This window comes from Poecilia reticulata, chromosome 6, assembly GCF_904066995.2.
Source record: "Poecilia reticulata chromosome 6, P_reticulata-male-v2, whole genome shotgun sequence".
Classification (NCBI taxonomy): Eukaryota; Metazoa; Chordata; class Actinopteri; order Cyprinodontiformes; family Poeciliidae; genus Poecilia; species Poecilia reticulata.
Window position 1 is genome coordinate 8,132,221 of NC_088835.1, and position 19,526 is coordinate 8,151,746.

A 19,526-nucleotide genomic window follows, 5' to 3' on the forward strand; every position below is an offset into this window, starting at 1 on the left:
CACAAGACCAGAATTCAAACACACAACACTGTTCAGAGTTTTGTTTGCACACACTACGCATTTCCTGATCTACGTACAGCAACCAGGAATGCAGAGGATCCATCGTAACAGAGGGAAAATATCCCACAAGATTCTGTAGAAACGATGGTCTTTCTGTGCGTTTTATCCTCAGAGACGAGGTCGGATGATAAAACGTTGATGAACACGACTGACGAGAGCAGTGACAGAAGACCTAAAAGTTACTTCCTAGAAAATGTCAGGAGAGGTTTAGTTAATTTAAAGGTCTTTACGTAGCTGGCAGGTGTGTTTCTGTGTGTGACCAGGTTACCTGAAGATCCCGTCGCTCACATGGACAGAAAAGCTATGACTGGCTGTGCAAAGTGAGAGTTTATTCAATTGAATGAATATGAACAAATAAACTGAGAACCAGAGTATCGTTTTCTCTCTTTTTTTAAAGTCTTTGTCCGACAGCTGCTTTAATATTTCATTATTACTTTGAATGTAATTCTAGATTTTTTGAGTGTTTTTGTCCAGGTTGACTTAAAAAATGAGTTTGTTATTGTTGCAGGTCAATTTTCTAAGCTACAGAAAAGTAAGTTCAGGACGCACCGATATGAAAATGTGGGCTGATATTAATACCGCTGTTCTGGCAAAATTTACCAATATTTTTACTTTATCACAATTTTTATGCGATTACTCGATTAATCGAAAGAATAATCAATAGATTACTGGATTACTAAAATAATTGCCTTTGTGTAACTTCACCCCAACACAAATAAAACCCAGTCCAAGTGTATTTTTGCGACACTAATCATATCTCAGTAGTCCTGAGCTACTGCCACTCCTATCGCTTTAGCAGAAACACGTTCACATTCTGTTGGTAACCTGGAGAGGAACAGTGGCTCTGTAGTCTACAGCGTTGTCTGTGCATGACGGAAATTGTGACTCTTGGGACTGTACAGTAGGAGAGTACGGCTGGTGAAACGTGTTTTAATCAGAAGACTCTGCAGAGTCAAGCCTAAAGCAGTTTAACTTCACCCAGTAGCACATTAGGCCGTAGAACATGTAATATGTTGAACAACATGCCACCGGGCGTCGCAAAGGATTTACAGTTGTTTCAATATTACAGGTTGAAACTAGACTTTCATTCAAGGCTTTTCTGAACTTGTTCTTATTGTGTATGCGAAGAGAAATCCTGAATTGTTCCGAAGCTTTGAAAAACAAAAAAAAAGGAACGAGGATCTGAATACGTAATACCTTGAACGTTGCCAAGGCAGGAAATCAGAGAGATGCAACAAGGAAGTGCACATCTTGTAATAAAAAAGTTGTTGGTTAAAAGAAACTGATCAGATTGGAGTGGTTATGTGGGCACAATGAAAACATTTGGGATACAGCACTAAGTGTCTGTTCTTAAACTTAAATGTTGAAAAGAACAGCAAAATAAATGTGATTTGAACTGAACTGAACACTGGAGAAAAGAACGTTTAACAAGAGTGTCTGTTTTGCAGCTATTAAGCTCTGCAAACGTTTCTACTTAATTATTTATGTCTTTGACTCTTTTTTTAATTAAAGGACTAAATAATAATAATAAATTGACTCAATCTTTTTACACATAAAATCGGTTGCATAATGTCAGCTAAAAGACAACATAATGATTTATGAATCACAAAGTTAAGGCCTATTGGAGCGTGATATCCCATGTCAGTCTAAAAGTGCTCCATGTGTGACCTTTCATGCAAATCAAAACATGTAAAATCTGCAATTCTCAGATGTTTGCCATTGTGTCTGCAGGTGTTTTACCATGTTGTGGTATGAATTATTAACTTTGTTAAATAAATTAGCACTATTCATTGTCTCTCAGCAGACCAGAGCCCTGCTCTGTAAAACAGGATGGAAGGTTTTTTAAGGTAACTTGAGCCTCCATTTAAAACTATTTTAAACCTCAAGGAAGTTCAGTTTTTTGACTCCCTCTAAGTCAAACTTTTACCTCAAACTCTTTCCAAGGCATACCTAAAAAAACCAGAAAAAAAATCCAGATTCCTGCTGACGTGAAGAGGGAGGGATTACTTTAATTGTATTTAATTTAATTTAATTTAATTACAACAATTACCTTAATTGTTGTAGTTAAGAATTAGAAAGTTACAAATTAACAGTAATTTCGGACAAAGCACATCAAATTGTTCCTGTACATATGAGTTCAAGATCTAATCTCTAGATTTGTTTCTAGTAACCAGAAAATTATGCACATATAAGTAGCAAAAATAAATGTTCTTAATAGAAACACACCCGTTTTGACAAAACTCAAGTTTTTTTCTTCTTTTTTTTTTTCAGCCTTATCGAAATAGATGAATAATTTAGCAAAACTGCAATGCAAACACTTTTTTTTCCGCTTCACATGAGCCACATGATCAGCAGCCGGATGTTACTGCTGGCGAAAACCACAAAGAAGACGACAGGAAGTGGCAGGAGGATGAAGTTTTTTTGTTTTTTCCAGACAATGAGAGCTCAGAGCTCTCAAAGCATATATAATCTCATGTAACTGTTCACATCCGTTGTTGCCATGATTTTTAATGACTCATCACATGTGAATAAATGGGATTCTTATAATCACATGTGAATAAGCCCGCTTATTCACATGATTATAATTTGATTTCCTATTTAATGGAAACACAGCAATTGCAAAATTGTGTTTTTTTTACATTAGTGAAATACAAGAATTTGCTCCCATTTGTAATGCAAACTCAGCTAATGTGACTGATCTTATTCCATCTTCACCAGTTTTACACCAACATGTCCAGATCCAGAGTGAAGTAACCCTCGACTTTCTGATCAAACTAGACCAGCAAAACCTTGTAACCTAGCAACAACCAAGCGTACCAAGAATGGGGTAAAACAGAAACTGAATACGTTTTGTGATACTGCAGCATACATAAGTTGTTGTTATTTTCTCTTCTTCTGTGTTGTTGCTGATTTTTATGTGTGTGAGCATGAATCAGCCTGCAGGTATGTGACGAGGTGCTCAGTTCATATCATTAATATTCCAGTCAGGATGAAGGTGTGCAACCACTACAGAATTATGCATAATCTAAAGGAGTCTGAGACAACAGAGCTTTATGATGCCCGGTTATAAAGCATGATAGGAATGTGATTAGATTACGAGCAGACGGTATTTCTGATTTTCTCAAGGGACTGCTTTCCCTTTAACTAATATTGCTCTCCGAGTAGAACGAACAAAGCAGTGTGCGCTGTTAGGAGGTGTTAGTCGGATAGACGGATAAAAGCTCAACAACATGCACTCCTGGAGTTCTGACACCTGTTTCTAATCCCTCATTATCCCTCTGTAGTTTATTGCAGGTTTAAAACGAGCTGGGCAGTCAGTCTGCCCCTTGCTGTGGATGGCATGGCTTGTCAAACACAGGTGTAAACAATTACATTAATTATGGCGAGAATCTATTTCGGTGTCCCCCCTGCGCCAGAGCTCTACTGATCACGAAGGCTCGCCGCGAGAGTCTACAGCAGCACCTGTGCAGTTATTTCTTCGACAGACTGCATTGTCTTCTGTGAACGACGGTGAAACGAACTCAATAGTTTGAGCATAAAACTGGTTTTAAAGTGTTTTTCAAGGTCTTGTGTTAAATGTGTGGCAATCTGCCAAATTTCCAAATATCAGAAATTTGGAATGTTGCGTAAAGTGAAATTTTTTTGTTTGTTTGTTTGGTCAGAAGTGAGACGGTCATTTTATAGAGATTCATTTCACAGGATAAAATATTTCAAGCTTTTGTTGTGTTGTTTTTTTTCAGTTTCAGGTAAAGACTACCCAAAAATCTGTGCTTCCAATCGAAAATTGATGTTTTAGGCACTAATGCCAGGCTTCTGGCGTCCTCTTTCATGAATTGTTGCATCAATGCGCCGTCGCACAGAGACAATAAGCTTGTGGTTCTGCGTAGGTGTAATGGGAGCCCAGATGCCTTCTGGTCATCTGACATGTTGGATCTGGTGTCTCTTCTGTTTGTCTCAACAGCTCATAGACTTTCTATAGGGCTAAAGGTCAACCTGGAGCAGGAAAACCATGGCCATTGAACCAGCTTTTGGTACCTTTGGCTGTGTGGGGAGATACCAAGTAACTCTGGAAAATAATGTATCGTCTCCACACAGCTTGTCAGGAGAAGTGTGACAAAGTGGTTCAGTTTGTGTTCACCACTTGTCCCTTATTCTTTCTCATTCACTTATTTTTATATTTGGTTATAATAATTAATTCAAACATTGCCATTTTGCTTCACTTACTATCCCGGGTTTGTTTGTGTTAGCATTATGTTGCAGGATCTATCTGTTTAGGTTAAAGTTATTATGTCTGGATTATGGGTTGAATTTGTTTCAAGGTGTATTTACTTTTCTTTGTACTCACCATCATCTGTCCTTGTAGATCTGCAGGAGTATGGGAGAGGCCGGCCCAGTACTTCCTGGTTAAATGGTTGGATGATGTGAGTGATTACCTTATTGGGTTCTACCAATTAGAGGGTTTTTCTTTTGTGTATTGTTTGTTTTCCTTTAAAAATAACCTTTTGAGTTATCTTGTATTATGTTATTTATTTTGCAGATAACTTCATTATGTAGTAGTTTGTAAATTGATTTGTAGTTTTTTGTGTTTCTCTGTTTAAATGTTTGTTTGACCTGTTCCTTGGTGGCTGTGTCCAATCAAGCACAGGTGTGGTGCCAATTTTGTATAAAAACGGTGAGCTTTTGGATGCTGAGAGAGAAGTCCGAGTAAAGACTGAATAAAAAAATAATAATTGGAAGAAACTGAAGCGGTGGCTGGTCCTGATTTTCTGCTCACCTCTGATCCTTGAGCCTAGACTACCTTACAAGAAGGAAGCATGAAGTGCTCTAGAATTTCCTGGTAGACAGCTGTGTGGTCTGTGGACTTCAGAAAACCCAGTGGACCAGAACCAGCAGTTGACATGGCAGATCAAACCCTCACAGACCATCACCATGACTGTGGTGATGGTCACAGTTACACTGGATTTCAAGCATTGTGGATTCTGTGCCTCCTTGTTGGTGTTTTGAATTAATTAGCTGATTAGGGTGTAACACCATTAGTTTCCATTAATGACATTTTTCACAGTATTCAAATTGTCTGAGACATTGAATTTTGAGTTTTCATCATCTTTAAGCCATAATCATCAAAATCACAAGAAACCAAGGCTTGGTATGAAGGCATGGGTTTCATTTTCTGAAAAAACTGGCAAGAATTATTGCACTTTAATGCAATATTCTTTTTTTTTTTTTTTTACATGCACTAGTAATTAATCTTGCTTGTCTTCTGTTTTTATCTTGACATGATAATTTTTTTTAATTTCCAGAACCCTCAGGAAATCTTTTCAGCTCTGAGAAAAACAAATACCTCAGTTACATAATTGAGTCTTTGTTTGGGGGGGGGGGGGAACAAGAAGTAGCAGAGCTTTGACAGATTGCATTTGACACCAAACTATGAACTTTTTAACTGCACGTTTTTTTCCCCCTACACGTTCCATCATGCTTGAGGTCGGTGGAGGTTTGGGGCCCTTTTTAGCATCCAACAAGCAGATGCAATTAGAGGGTTACACCTTGGACAGGCTACCAGTCGACCAAAGGGCAAACACATAGACACATTGAACAGACACCCATACAGGCGCACAGCCTCACCTAAAGGGAATTTAGAGTGGCCAATTAATCCAGCGCAGCTAGAATGGAAAGTGCCCACAGAAAACCAACATGGGCAGGAAAAGTCCAGGTTTTCTTCCTGACATTTAAACTGAAGATATTCTGGCTATGAGGCATAAATGATAAACATAAAACGCGTGATGCACATTGTCAAAGGACACATCCAGGCTTTGCATTGTTAAAAAAATAAAAATAAATTGATTGATTTTCATCTTTTAGGATAGTAAGTAGTACTTTTATTCACTAAATCCAGGAATAATGAGCAATAATAGTTTTGAATTTGTTTTGTACTTCTTCAAATTAAGATGTTTGCATATTCACAACTCTTTAGTTAAATGGAAACAAACCTGTGGTTTTGCTGGTTTTGTTGACCCGCAAAACAACAAATTCCTCAATTTCTGCTCAAAACGATTATCATCGATGTGGACGAATTGAGTGGATCCTCTCAAAGAAGCAGCCCAAGAATGGCTGCACTTGAGAGATGATTCAACAGACGTTAAAGCAGTAACTACGTAAAGACCAAGTCACATCACAGTAGCTGAACGGGTGAACATTAAAACACACGATTCAGTTATTCGTAGGGAAAAAAGCCCTCTCCTACATGGTTATGCACTTTGCAGAGCGTTTAATGTACAACAACACCGATTTGTGTGTCGTCTGTATGACTGTTTTGCGGACATTTCACACAAGCAATATGAAAGCAAAATGAAAAGATCGATGCCGCTTCTGAAGACGATCATTATTTTTGTCACCAATTGTTTCAGCCTCTGAATCCATATTTATGAATGTTGTGGATCATCAGAGTCTGAACAGTCTGCAGCGATCTCTCTGTCAGGAAGTCTTCTTTGGATCAACCTGCTCCTCCCCAAACCGCAGATATTTGTGTCAACCCTTACTGTTTACAATTATTTCTATTATTATGATCGTCTTAATACCCAAATTTTACATCGGCGACCTGGATGTTCACTCTCCTTAAGCACTGGTGGTGCTTTGTGTAACCCTTTGGCTTTTGGTGAAATCCTGCTTTGAAATTGAACAATTTGTGTAAAGGGATGCAGTGGATAAGAACAACCCACATAAGGAGGCCGTCACAGGTTTGATTCCCAGCCTGGTCACCTTTATCTTCCCCCTTCTCTCATTGCCCACTTTGATGTCAATTCACTATCAAATAAAAGCCACTAGAGCCAATAAAACCTAAGAACAAAAACAATTTGTGTATAAAACTCCTAAATAAATACATAAACTAAGTCAAAGTGACTTTGCATGCATAATTTAAGTCTGTGTGGGGCCGAGGATGAGTTTGGAAAATAACTCACTATCTGAAGTATCTCTGATCAGGAGTAATTCAGAGGATTCTGGCTAATTACCATCATCCGCTGCTGTGTTTAAGTGAATTCATTCTATCACGAGTCGATTTTTGGGGATAAAAACAACACGGCGAGATGGAAATAAAGGAATACTTTTGCGGTGTAAAACAGCTGGAAGCCTCAGTAATGAGTGAAGCAGGGGCCCAATGACACAGGCAGCCCCCACCTCGGGTTCTCCAGCGACGCATGCAAATATTTGTACGACTCCAAACTTTGAAAACTTTTCCTCGCGGTGCTAAGAAAAGCAAACAAGGGCCCTTTACTGGTTTCCAATTCTGTTTGGATTTCAAACCGTGCTTGCATATTCACAGCAACAATCAGGTCCAAATGATAAGGGAATGTGAGAAAATGAAAAAAAAAAAAAAAAAAAGGAAAACAAAAAACAAAAACGTCTTTGCCGCTTGGGTCTGCTATCTCATGAGACTGCTAACAAAGGGGCACTCATCTATGCCTAGAGCAATTTAAACCACTCCATTAAATCACTTCCCTGGGGTGGCTCATTTCGTTGCGACTATGGCTGTACTGACATGTGAATCCTGTGGGCTAACATGTGCTGAGCAGCTAATGAAGTTGGGAGTTTAGATGATTGGGGAAGAAAAAAAAAAAACATGACACTGTCACTGAGCAAACACGGATAAAATATGTATGTAACATTTTTGTTGAATGATAATTTGCATGGAAATAATAAGGTAAGGTAATTTTATTTATATAGCACATTTTCAGCAACAAGGCAATTCAAAGTGCTTTACATGAGTGATGGATGAATCTTAGCGAATAATCTTGATTGGAGAAATGCTGAAACCCAGGTTCTTTTCTTTGCAGGTCTATTGGAGAGAGAGAATGTTCCTGCTGCTGTCCCTTCAAAATAAAAGCATCAAACCAGAAGTTAATCATAGATAAACACAAGTAAAAGCAATAAGCGTCAAAAAAGGACAAAAACAACTTAATTTGGGGTTCTTTACAATTGGTCTTTATGAAATTTTAGGATCATTTTTATTTTCATTTAAAACTGAAAATAGATCACGCTTTTTGCGCTTAAACTATACAATATGTGACATAAATATATATACATGCATAGTTAGCAAAATGAATAGTATTTTTTGGTTATGTTTCCAGTCAAAAACATAAGCCAATAGACACACTAAACGCGTTGTAGTATGTAGGCATCATCCAGCATCGCACCACAGTTATATTTCTCCTAAATTGTATGTGCAGCCACTCTAAAGTTCAATTACTGGAGAAAATCCCTTCGACCAGAGAGCGAGAGCCAGAGCTGTGTTGGGGATCCTCATTGCATAGCCTCTGTGCATTGGTCATTAGTTTCCCAGAGGGCACAGCAACATGCATGGTCTCCCAAGCTTTCAGACATCTCAGCAGCCTCCACTCCTCTCCACACACACCATGCAAATTTCCCGCAGAACCCCCTCTATTAAAATCAAAGCACGTTAAATGACCGATGTGGAAGGTAACCTAATCCTCACTCGCAATTCAACTACTTTTTTTTTTTTTTTTTTTAAACTCCCCGAAATATGAGCGGCGTGTTAACAGAAATGCTAAGCTTGTAATTAGCTGCTGCTGCTGTTGTTTAAACAGTCAGGAATAAAATGCAGCGTCTTGTCAGCGCCGTGCGATTTCATGATGTGTCTGCAGTTTGACGGAAGCCTTAGCAGATTTACCCCCCGCCGGGACCCCTGCTGCTCTCCGAAATTCCAGGCAGAAGATTGCATCAGCGTTTTGAACAAACCTGAAAATGTGGGCGACGTGGTTTCCAGCCAAAAAAAAAAAAAAAAGAGTTTTGAGGGCTTCCATATAAAAATAAAGATGCATTTAATACAATTTCTGCTTTGTCAAGCGTGATGTCAGGCCTGTCTTTAAAAAAAAAAAAAAAAAAAGACCTCACCCTTTTTTTCCCCCCCCTGCTTCCTTTAAGATGTGGAAAACCATGTTACATAGAGGAGCAGCAGGGGACGTTGCTCTTCAGTCAGACATCTTGCAGCTTCACTCAATTCTCACTTCGGTTGAGACTTGCCAGGGGAATTGATTAATATTCATTTTAATTTCAGATTCAGGGAGAGAATCAAGAGTCCTTTTTTTTTTGTTTTTTTTTTGGTGAGACTCAAAAGGGAAAACTACACATAGGCAACAACAACGCAAAAAATAGGCCAACACAATGGAAGCCGTGTGAAGCTCTTGTCTGAAATCGATGTCTTTGTTGATCTCTGAGGCTTCAGTTCGGAGCGAAACTAAAAGATTAATAATTGAGAAGAAAAAAAGAGGTTCACCTGATGTGTGGCATCGATAGAGTTGCTTGCAAAAAGTGGTTGAAATGTGACGAGATTTTGTCGCGTCACAACCACAAACGTTTGTGTGTTTTATGGGAACTTTACGTGATAAAGACACCAATGAGCACACTTTTAGAGAAGACGCTTAGTTTTCAAATAAAATATGTATTTTTACTAAAAGTGAATCTAAAAAGTGCAGTGAGCGGATATATTCAACTAGAATTTACCATTGTGGTTTTCTTTTACAACCAGCTTTGTTCTTGAAACTTTTTATAAAAAAGGTCAAAGTAATGACCGTTTGTAGAAATAGAAATGTATCTTTCCAGTTCTGAGAAATGCACTGAACAATAATATGATTGACTGTATATAGTTTTATAACCTAACCCTTCATTGAACTTCTCAAAGCAATCCTTGATTTAGCAGCTATACAACTAGCCAGTTCTCCAGGATGTGATTTATGTATTTCTAAATGAAATTGATTCTAATTTCTTGTATTTAGGGGCACCGCAGTAAATTCTGCTCAATCAAAACCCCCATTTTCCAGATTTTATGTGTGGAAAATGTTTTCATTTTTGCAAATACCTACAACTTTGTGATATAACATTTTTGAATCACATCGTCACAAAATGTCAAATTGTGAAGAAAAAAAAAAAAAAAAACGGGAGCCAAAGCATTTTTACAGAACCTTAATTTTATATTTCAGGAAACCAACTTGGCCGTGATGAATGGCAGTACCTTACAATCATCCCAGAGTTGTGAAGGTCACCATCTGAATGGTCATTATTTTAAATAGAGAGGAATGTAATTGAAAGCTAAAAATGGCTCTTCAATATTAAAGTTGTCCACAGATGAAGCACTAAAGGTTCTTACGTCTGAGAATAAGCTGGTTTTGTCCATGTTACTCTGAGCAGGAAGCTGAGGTTGTTCCTCTCGACATCCAGTTGGCAGCACAGAAAAGCAGGAAGCTCCCACTGCCCAGTACAACACTTTCATTCTATTGGCTGGGACGGTTGCCAGGCAACGGTGCAGTTTTGTTCCACGAGAGAGCAGAAAAGAATTTGCGCGCAAAGACTTAGGCCCCGTTTACACGACAACGGATTAGGGGAAAAACGGAAGTTTTGTTGCGTTTGTAGTGTGCATTTACACGAAACCACCGAATGTTTTCTCTAACAACGGCACAGATTGAAAACGGGTTCCAGAGTGCAATGTTCCGTGTTCCGTTGTCTTGTAAACCTAGAAAACGGATCTTTTCTTCCAGAGAATCCCCAGCTCATGCATAGTATGACGCAAAACATAGCTGCTTCCTACAATCCACAGAAGAAGAAACTACTCAATGCTGGTGTTACTGTTTCCCCATCAGATTCGGTTCCCTCAGCGTCTCTTCACCGCTCCGCACCGTCCAGGTGGCAAAATACACGGCTGCTTGTTCAGCGCTCTTATCTAGAGAACTACGGACCAGGACCAGCCCCGGCTCCGGCTCCAGACGAGTTTAACAGAGGGGGCATCGACTTATTTTGGGGGGGGTAAAATGAGTCTACGTAGCTGAACATGGACAACAACATCAGCAGCATACAGGCTACTTGTTAAGCTTAAGGTGCTGTATTGATATTAGCCAGTCATCTTTTAGCTATTATCACCTGCATCCAACAGCTTTACTCAACTCAGTCGGTTAGTTCGGGGGCAAAACTGTGCCAAGTTATTTACGTTTTGCTGGTTTGCTGCCATGATTCTAACACACACCTGCGCAGCAGCAGCAGGTCTCCTTCGCTGCCTCACAGGTGTAAACCCAGCGCGAGCGTCTCAGCTTTCATGTTGCGTTTGAAGGCGGCTCGGAAAAACAGGTTACGACTTGTTAGCAACGGATTAAACTGTTTTAACTGCTGAAAAAGGGGACAGAGGACACGGATATGGGAAGTGCGGGAACTCCTATTTTATCAAATTGATATAGGAATAACAGATTGTTGGCCATTCCAAGGTGAAAAATAATAAACATCTTCCAGTCCGGGGCCGCTACAGACACCGTGAAAGCTCAAACAAGGTGTTTCAGCAAAGTTATCCCACTTTTCCAACTGCATGCACCCTAATCAGACGCACACAATGCGTGTTTTCTCCCAATCTATGGGAGAACGGTACCTGATGGGGAAACGCGAATCCACATGCCTTCAAGTACAACTTTTTTTTAAACACATGCACACTCAGTTTCAAAGAACCTAGCACCAACTAGGCGCAGAGAGAGCATTACATGTTTTCGATGTTTACCGTTACTGTGTAAACACAGATCGTAATTAGAACGTTTTCGTGTAAACTATCCAAAACAAACGGAACAAAAATTCCGTTTTTGTTGGATCGTTGTCGTGTAAACGCCCCCTTAGGCTGTGCAGAGAGAAGTTTTGTGAGTGAGGACAAAATCTGAGCGTGAGCACAAAGGTTTGAGAGAGCACAGAGAATATTTGCAGAAGAGTAGAAGTTTCGAGTGCGAGTATTACGTAAGTTTTGAGAACAAGGAGATGAAATCCTGCTTTCAAACTGAAAATGTGTCCTCTTGACTTATGGAGTTAAAATTCCCCATAATAGCAGACCACAGACCGCTCTAAAGGCAGGAAGCAAACTACAGCGCAGCTGATCCAAACGTGCTAGCTGGAGAAATAACTCATAATTTTCCACCAAAGACGAGAGGAATCCTACAAACGCTAAAATCTGACACTACTCTGTTTTTGTTTACATTTTGTGAAGGAGGAAGTTGTCTTCTTCAGAGGTTTTCATGTCATTTCCTTCAGTGGTTTGTGGTGCAGCGCCACCACAGGCGAGGGGGTGAACAGGTTTTTCAGATGGTTTGGTGTGTTGGATACAGTGCAGTGTGAAAGCGAACCGCACCATCTGAAGATGTAACAAAAGTTGCAATTTTGGTCTCAAATCAAACCGAGCCTTCCGGACTACCAGGTGTCAAAGCACCATAAGAGAAGTTACATGGTGAGGGTACAAAAGAATTACACAGGAGTCTGTGACTTGGAGGTATTAATCCCAGATGATACAAAAATATGATCTATGAAGCAACATTCATTTAAAATTAGATTGTTGGTCATTTGTGCAAATAAACTAAATTTGACTAAAAATGGCATGTGATTTGGCAACATTAGTCATGTTTGACTCAATAGTAAACATGGCTGTGAGAATTCTTTGGCATTAAGAGGTTTATTGCCATGGGGTCTTGAATGATGGACCCCAAAAATCAAGTCTTAACACAAGATAAATTAGATTATGACAAAGTGTGCCGTCCTGCTCAGAAAAGCAGTCAATTATCAATGAATATGTGGAAATGCTGGCATTCATTTGGCAGACGAATTAATTTTGCAACCCCAGGAACTAGTGAGTTACTCCTTCGCTTTGTAAAAGTAATTTGCATTGTTCGAGTTTCTGCTCCTGCTCATTTTTCTTGAAGTAGAATCAATTAATTTGAAAGGGGAGGAAATAGAGGCTCATTTACGTTCCAAAGCTCTGGCTTCAGGCTCTTGGATTTTATGACCTCCCCTTGCGAGGCGATCACAGCTCGACACAAGAATACCAGATAATGCCAGCAAAGAATTCTCCCAAAATCGGTATGCCAACCAACAGTGAGAGTAATGATCAGCACCTTGAACAAAGGAAGGGGAAAAAAATGGACGTTTTTCCTGTTTCACTGGTTTGTGTAATTATATTAATAAAATTGTCTCCGCTGGCCTTGCTGTTCTGTTGCTCAGACGGCAAGTTTTAATAGCTTGGTTGTTCTTGTGTATTCAATAAATAGAATCAGCTCTTGGCTCAGTGTGTGGCTGCCTACAGCAAGGTGTGGTGTATAAACAGCAGGATAATGAATAACATCTGCTGCAAAGTGTGAGCGTCCTACCTTGAAAGATCAGGATGAGGCAAATGATAAGAACAATAAAATTGCTCCTGAATTTCCATTATTTTGAGAGAAATATTATTGTTGGGTTTGCATTCCATGCAGAAAATACAATCTTCCATTCTAATTGTTAGATGAATGTGTGGTCACAAGCATATATTAAAAGAAAAATGTACAATAAATGCAAAACAATACATTTTTTACATTTGGAAGAAGAACTTTAAGAAAGTATTAAGTTAAATCTGTTTTTTTCTTTGGTTTTACATCATGTTATACTGTTATTCTTTCATCAAGAACATAACTGGAGTGTTGCCTTGATTCTTTCATGCATATTTGAGAAATCCTTTAATCTCCCATGGCAACCATGCAGCTGTATGAACCGCCTGGGTGGACCAAGCCCCGCCTTCCAGGACGAAGCTCCTCCTCAGAGCTTCAGTTTCCAAGCTTCCAAACTCATTACGTACTTCATGGCAATGCTGGTAAAAATGTTGCTAAAGGGCTAACAGAGGAGCGATGTTTTGATGACTTCCAGAAGTTTCAGAAAGAATGAGAGTTTCTTAAAGAGACAGAAGCCCAAATTCAAGGCGTTAAATCACCAAGTCAAATTTATTTTAGTCATATTGATGAATACAGAATTTTTATAAAAGCTGAAGGTAACATACTTGATTATGATGTAAAATAAAAGTATTCATTACAAATTTGTTTAAAAATATCCACAAAAAAAATATCAAGCAGTCTAAAAAGTATAAGTAGCAGTAAGAATATTCCAGGTTTTCCAGTGTTGATGCTAATATCAGTTTTTCAGGAAACTCCTCAGCCTTAACTTAAAACATTACATCTCCATACCAATGCTTCAATGCCAGTAGCACTGAATCACTTTGTTCAGTAATTCTGTATTTGATGACACAATAAAGCAAAGCAAAATCAAAAATGAAGTAACATCGCCTTGTTAGGTGAAGAATTTGTTAGAAGAATTCTCATTTTATTTTTGACAGCATTTCTACCTGCGAGTGACACCAAGTATGCATTTTGCGCAGAAGTTGAAGGCGTTCAATTAAACCGCCGGCGTGTGTTAAAGTCATTAAATTTCTCTACCCTGTAGCTCAAGGAATATATTCATTCTTCTGCTTTTGTGATAGAAGCCATCCAGGCCCTGTTCTGCTTCATTTGATGTAGGTTTATCAGGAGCGGCACCGTGAACGAAAGAGGGAGCGGGAAAATGAGAGTGAGCAGATTCTCAGAGACTTTAACTCCAGGGTGATAGCAGTTTCCCCCTTTTTCTTCTGCTAAAACACATCAAGCTCCAAATAAGTGCTCAGTGTTGATGAGAATGGCAGATGGATTACATGTCAGGACCAAACAATTTAATAATAGCTCCTATAAATGCTGAGCATTGGAATTAAGCCGCTACATGAATTAAAAGAGAAGTAAGAAGGTGTAAATCATGTTTTGGATATGTACGTGGTCATGCTATCTCCTTCCTAGTTTAAGCTAGCCTGGTAAAAAACAAAATTGCTATGTCGTGCTATCTCCTTTAAGCTAGCCTGGTATAAACCAGCCCCTCGTTCTACATTTCTAAGCATCTGGGCTCTCGGCTATTGAGAAACAATTGCTTCCTGGCAGCGTGGACTACTGAAGATTACATTTTTTTTCAAGGATCTGAAGTCACTGTAGCATAAGGTGTCAGTTGAGCCTAAAAAAAATCATTTTCAGAATGACAATTGTGCAATTAAAGAAAAAAAATACATAGATTAATATCCTTTTATATTGACTTTAAGAAATTCTCACTAAACTAAAAGCAACAATTGTACTCAGAATGAGTAAGTAGTGGTTATTCCAGCCAGAAATGCATTATCTTTATTACTCTGCTTAATTATATAATATTATCCTCAAACCAAAGTGACCATCCACTTCTGATCTCTGCATTTGTAAATCCATTCACACACAAACACACATACACGGAATAACAGGAGCTTCAAATAACTTTTACATGGGATCAGCAGCACATCTGTTGTTGGCTTGATTAAACCCCACCTGGCTCCTCGCCAACTCATTTCTGACCGTCATCACATGTGAGATACATGCACAGTGCAACATCTGCATCACCACAGTACAAATTATGACTTCAAGGCACTGAGCTGTTATGGGACTAGTTTTTTTTTCCCCCGGGTCCCAAAAATCTTCATCCTGGCTGGAAAGTAGGCCATTAAAAAATAAAATAAATAAATAAAAGAGGGTAACAGCTGACTAGCCTGTGGCTAAATATCAAGCACACGGTGGGACTGCACCTTGTACTGATGGAGGAATAGCTGAGGGGGTGCAATTGCGTGGAAAATGAAATCCGTCTGTCTGTGGCACATCAAATATGTCTCACTAATGACTTCACTCTAATTGCAAATGTCATCATATTTTGGTAACAGGAAACTTAGAAAGTCCACAAGTAAGAAACATAAGTCTTTGTTTTTTTCAAAGGCAGATGAATCATTTTCTGGGCCTCCAAAGACTGGACTCTGCCCTACCATATACACAGAGCTTCACAGTGTGGTTGACAGTAGCCAGGGATTGAGCTTTCTCCCATTTACTTGGATTCCCTACAGGAGATTTTCCAATCAGAAAACAGAAGTCAAAGCGGCAGCGGAGGAAGTGAATGAATCCGTTCGGTCATGCTACCAAATATTGAACTAACATTAACAACCATCTTGTTCAGCTCGGCACTTCTGTCTTCGCAGTAGAGGATGATTGTTTAGAGCGCAGTCAATCTCCGGCAAGCATCATTGCATCAAAACAGGTACATTAGATACTTCACAGACAAACGTTAGCGACTGGGTCAAATTTCAAACCTCAACACAGTCCACGCTTCCAGGAAGTACTCTTTTGCCAGCAGCTGAGAGCCCAGAGTCTCCATACAAAGCAAAAGTGAGTTGATCATTCGCTAATTTCAAAAATATTTTGCAATTGCGGTGTTTCCACTGAATAAGACATATGGTCAATGGAAACACAGCCACTCATGATGTTTTCAGTGTAATGTTTTAACAGCACCATCACTGTTGTACAGCTAGACAATCACAAGAAACGCTTGATTTATGTATAGAATAAATGTGACTTTCAGCTGCTTCCATTCACCAATAGTTACACTTGGTGGCGCAACTACACATTATTCAGGTGGATGCAAAAACATAGATCGGCGTCCTCTCCCCCCCCGAGGTAAGGAACGTCAGGGTGAAGGAGCAACGCTCACTCAACCCCCCGAGGCGATGGTACGTGAAGGCGCCCCTATGCGTTGCATACCCACTTTTTGCGCCACTGGTTACACTGCATTGGTAACTAATATGAAATATTACTATGATAAAGTCGTATGAAGAAACAAAAATAGAGCTAACTTCTGTGTGGATCAAGGAATTTCAGCATCGACCTAAAAGCTGCCTGGTTTAAAATGTTGCAAGTTCCAGTTTTTCTAACAAGAGCGTTTGTGACTTCCTGGGTAAAGAGCCCGTCTGTTAACGTCTGCAAGCTACTATCTCTGAAGAACAATATTTTCCCGACTTCCTCCTACTCGTTGCACAATTTGACATGTTCAGTGTAATAGAGATGTGAATGGGAGGTTTTGGTATCACTACTTTCCTCTTGGTGACCATTGTGCTACTGATGCCTGAGTTCAGAAATATCGTAATGTCAGCGGTCTTTTGAAATTTTCAGCAGCACGCTCTGCAGACTTGCGCTTAGTTTAGTTTTTAAACACCTTTCTTTTTTTTTATATATATAAAAAAAATAAATAGAAAATAGAGGCGTCCAGAGCTACAAGCTGAAAAACAACTGAAAAGTAAAAGATGTTCGGATGAACAGCCAGACTTATCCGGTTTAAACTGAAAAGGTGCAGTTTTGTTGTTGCATTACTGCCCCCTTATGGCCAAGAGAGGTATCGGTGCTGATTCACTTAACTCAATTTTGTTGCGTTCACATAAAAATAAAATTATTTTGTTAAGTTAAAAAGTGACAAAACCATGTTATCTTTACTAGAATGAATTAATTAAACACGATAAACATTTTTTATGTGTTTACTTGAAATAAAATATTAACACAATGTGAACAACTGCCCTGTTTCACTTCTTTGACGGTACAACGAAATACGCCTTGTGACTAGTAATATTTTTTCAAGCTTGCCATGTACTTAAAAACTGTTACACTTTCATGACAGCTTAAGAAAAAATACGCACATGATGTCTGCTATACCCACAATTTATAATCTCTTAATTGATTTTATATCCTACATGATTACTTTCAGCTCGCAGCGGCAGTGTGCGGCCCTTGTGACTCTACATCTTGTTTAGTTAAATGCTTGTAAAACAGAAAATCCAGGAGCTAAGACTTAATCAGCTTTTACAGTCATAGCTCTGAAGATGTGCATCAGCGAAATGCCTGGGATTGCAACAGCGAGAGACGGGAAGAGTAAAGAAAACCTTATTAAGACGGAGAACTCATTTAAACGTGAAATGCCCTGCCTGGAATTATTATCGAGTCTTAACTTTATGAGCTTCTGTTTCAATATTATTAAAATACCCATTTGACAGATTTTGAAACACCTTCTTCGTGAGCACTGATTACACTTTTACTCCCAGGGCGGAGATAAACATGAACAGTGTCAGTTGAGAAAAGCAATCAAATGCAATAATAAAGATAGGGGATGTTTTGCTCCAGCTATTTACTATGAGGGGGGGAGGGGGGAGATTTTACCGCACCAACTTCATCTTCGGTTGTGAAATCAATAAAAATGTTCAATATTTTCTTATTTAAAGAGTGGTTAGTTATTTTAACCCAGCAGATTTGCTGCTACACAGTTTTTCTCTGTTGCTATGCTGTGCTTCTAAGAAGAAATATTTACTTTAAACTGAGAACTGCAAACTACTTTTAGTTATATCGCATTTAATACATCAAAAAAACGTGGGAAGTGGAGGTCATAAGAAAAAATAAATAATACAAAAAACATGAAAAATAAGCAGGAGAGTTGTCACTTTGATGGAGGCTTATTATGTCCAGATTTTATTCAACCTGGCAGTTTTGAAAAGCGGTGACTGAGCAGCAGAGTGACTGACACTAACCTGCATTAGTGGGCTGCATTGTTGATACATCCTTTTGGGCTTACTGAACTGTCTGTCACCACTGACATTTGCCAAATCCCAAAAAAGCTTCGAAAAATTTATGATTAGAAGTGTGTAAGGAGCAGATTTCAAAACTGTTTTTTTCAGTTTTTTTTTTTTTTGCAAACATGTCAACGGGATTAAATGACTCTTAGCAACTTAGACACTTTAGGTCAGGAGTTTGATGGGGTTTTTTTTTTCAGACCTTTATATTGATTTGCATATTTAGACTTAGAAATCGGTAATTCCTTTAAATGTTTACTTTCTGTAAACAAAACTTATCCGGATTATATGTAGGATGGTATGTCATATCCTGCATGTACGGCTGATAGTAGCTGCGCTTCCATTAACCGTAAAATTGCGTAAATTGCAATTATGAAAATAAATGTGCTTAATGGAAGCACAACAATTTTTTTGACAAAAGGTTTTTGCGCTAGGGTGAGGTGGGTTTTTTAGCCGCATTGTAGTAGATGTATTTCGGAAAACTTCAACGGAAACACATTTATCACATCACACAAGTTACATGATCAACAGCCGGATGTTGCTACTGGCAAAAACAACAAAGAAGAAGACGACAGGAAGTAGTAGGAAGATGTTTTTTTTTTTTAAACAATATGCAATATCAATATCAGAGCTCTCACAACATCACACAGTTTATAAAAAGTTGTGTGTCATTCAAACGTGTTGAATCCACAACGTGTAGAATCGGTAATGGCTGATAGATGATGAACGCTAGCGCAATGTCTGAATTATGAAAACATCTCATATAACTGTTTACATTCATTGCTGCCATAATTTTTATTGCCTTATAACTTGTTTTCTTATTTAATGGAAACAGTCCAATTGCGCTAATGTTTTTTCGACATTAGCGGAATGTAGACCAGGAGTTGCGCACATTTGTAACTGAAACACAGCTATTGAGAATAATTGAAAGAAAGATACCTTACAAAAGTGTGCACAGATAAAAGATATATATATATATATATATATATATATATATATATATGTACGTGTATACACTGTCCTCACAAATCTCCACAACTGTTGAAAATAACAAACAAAACAAAAAAAGATACAGGAAGAAGAGCACCAGTGAGTGGACAAGAGCCCAAAAGCAATCTGGCCTCCTTTCTGCTCTGTCGTGCGATATAACTTCATGTGG

General features: G+C 38.7%; 1 long non-coding RNA gene across 1 annotated transcript in view; it reads right to left on the reverse strand.

Annotated features, from left to right (window-relative positions):
- Positions 1-5,983: 5,983 nt before the first annotated feature.
- LOC103465944 (uncharacterized) overlaps positions 5,984-19,526 on the reverse strand; it is a 35,755-nt gene continuing 22,212 nt past the window's right edge. The window contains exon 3 of the long non-coding RNA XR_533882.2: positions 5,984-7,925. This is a non-coding gene — a long non-coding RNA (uncharacterized LOC103465944). The remainder of the gene's footprint in view (positions 7,926-19,526) is intronic.